Source organism: Candoia aspera, chromosome 1 (assembly GCF_035149785.1).
Source record: "Candoia aspera isolate rCanAsp1 chromosome 1, rCanAsp1.hap2, whole genome shotgun sequence".
NCBI classification, from domain to species: Eukaryota; Metazoa; Chordata; class Lepidosauria; order Squamata; family Boidae; genus Candoia; species Candoia aspera.
The window spans coordinates 148,677,720-148,680,394 of record NC_086153.1 but is presented as its reverse complement, the minus strand read 5'-3'; positions in this window follow the sequence as shown (position 1 = coordinate 148,680,394).

Here is a 2,675-nt window from a genome sequence, read left to right as displayed (position 1 = left end):
GTCCATCAGGGTGTCCGGCCAATGGAAAAGTGGGGACGGAGCGTTCTTGGCTCCCTTAGCCAATCCCCCTACGCCATGGGCAGAAGAAAGGCAGGGCTCTCGGAGAGGGAGGGGAAGGAAGCCCCCGCTTGGCTTCATTGGGACTTGCGGCGGCGGCGGCGGCTTGGAGTAAGAGGGTGGCGCGAGCGGCTAAAAGCACAGCTGAAGGGAAGCGGCGGCGACTGTTCGCTTGGCGGCGGGATGCCTGCCCTTTCAGGCGCGCGCGCAGGGCTGTTCCCGGGGCCAGCACGGTTGCTGTTTTTTAACGCACAGCCCAGCGGCTGCATCAAGGCTGCTGAGTTCATCCCTCGCGGAGGTTGAATGCATCCAGCGGTCGGCGTCAGTGGTATCTAGCCACCTTTGCAGACGAGCCAGACAGGCCTAGGCACTTGACAGGTATCTACATCGCCCCCGCTCCCCAAAGCCGCAGCTGTTTGTTTCTGGAGAGATGCTGCTCTAAAGAGGTTCCGATTTTTTTTCCTCGCAGCACAAAGGCATGCACCTTCACTAGATCACACCAAACAGACATCTGCAGGAAACCGGAGATTCTTTTCAATTTGGAAATAGCTGGGGTGGAGCTGTGACTGTCCTACTTGAGAAACTGGGGTACCCTACTTAAGGTCTTTGGAAAGGCAGGCTGCTTATTGTCATTTCAGATAGAGACACTGGTGAGCTTCCCTCATTTAACTTAGATTCTTTCCCCAGATGCACTTTTTCCCCTTTTTATTTATTTTATAGCAAGATTACAGTACATAAATACAAAGATAAACAATTAAATGCTAAAGACAAAGATAAACTACAAATTAACCTAAATATAACAAAGACAAAAAATAAAAACGCTATAAAAATAAAAAAAACCAATAGTGAAGATCTAAAAATACATGTTAATCGTATAGAAATCACTGGTTCACAAATAACCTTATACAGGTAGTCCTTAGCTCATGTCCATTCATTTAGTGACCATTCAAAGTTAACAGTGGCACTGAAAAAATGGATATATGACTGGTCCTTGAAGCTCCAGCCTTCGCAGCACCCCTGCAGTCATGTGATCGCTATCTGGATGCTTGGGTGCCTGGCTTGATTACAACGTTGCAGGGAGCCACAGTCACGTGATCATTTGTGACCTTGCCTGCCAGCTTCCCACAAGCAAAGTTGATGGGGAAGCCAGCAGGGAAGGTCACAAGTCACTTCAGTAAGTTGTTCCCACTTTTTATCCTGCCCGTAGCACCCCCCACCCATGCATGGCCCTCCCAGGTCTCCCCTGACTTGCACACGGCCTGTGCTGGCCCTTTGTGAGGCCACGCCACAGCCTCGCGAAGGGCCAGCAGCTGCCTCAGCTGGGTGCACCGCATCAGCAATGGGAGGAAAAAGACAGCAAAGGTCAGCTGGGGTGGTGGGGGGCAGCAGGGGTAGGTGGCAGCAGCATGCAGGGTGGCCAAAAGAGTATAGATGGTTGGGAGATAGGCGAATGGGAGGAGATGAAGCCCATGTTGTGGTTATAAATGGGGGCAGGCTGCCAAGCACCCCAATTTTGATTATGTGACCACAGGGGTGCTTCAACGGCCATAACTTTAAAGACTGACTGTAAGTACCATTCATTCAGTGCTGTCGTAACTTTGAACGGTTGCTGAACGAATGGTTGTTAAGCGAGAACTACCTGTATCTGCTGCCCTGATAGCGTCACACTCATGCTTTGTTTTCTGAAGTTTGATTTTACACTGGTGTACTGTTTTGAATATATATTAATGAGAAATGTTATTCAAAATTTTACTGCAAGGGAAAACTTGAGCACCTAGTTCCAAACAGTGGAATAATTTAAAGCCAAATGAAGTTTCTATTTAATTCTTACATTCAGACCTGACTGAGTCTCTCTGTCCCTTTTTCTACACCTGATTGCCCTACAGTTTTCACTCCCATTCCCTTACTTTGCAGCTCATCTTCCTTCTCAGCAGTGCTTCAGATTTGAGTCAACAATGCCCTCAATTCAAAGGGAAAAATGCGCTTCAGAGCATATGGGGAAGTGCATATAACACCTGTCTGCCACTCCTTAAATTGTCTTTCCTCATGACTGCACTGCAGACTCAAGAACAATGCTGTCCTCCAGAGGAAGAATTCCTTCTAGAAGCTTTTGGAAAGTCAGACCAAAAATCTCCACAGATATACAACTGGTGAGAAACTTCTATCACAAGCTAAAAAATGGTCTCTTTGCCATGGTTGCTGCTTCTATCGGCACCAGGTATTCATGGGAAAAGGGCAGGAAGACCAGTGCCTGCCCCCCTCCCAGGTCCGGAAAATTACTATGTTTTCTTTTTCTGCCCATATGCAGAGTAGTTGGTGAAGGCAGCACAGTATGGACATTCCTCAGCTTTGGCCTCTGGATGGGCCTTTTGCTGAAGACTTACAGATGCTCAGATGATTGTCTTTCCCCATCAACTCTGGCTACTCTGTGTGTCTTCTGTAGGACAGAAAGGTAGGTAGCACTGGCATGAATGGCAATGTTTTTCCTATTCATAAGCTAGGATGAACGCAACATGCATTTGTTTGTGCAAATCAGTACATTTGAGATGCTTTCAGATACACTATTAATCATGAAACTGCAGAACTGCATTCAAAACTTTTTGTACAGACACTGGGTC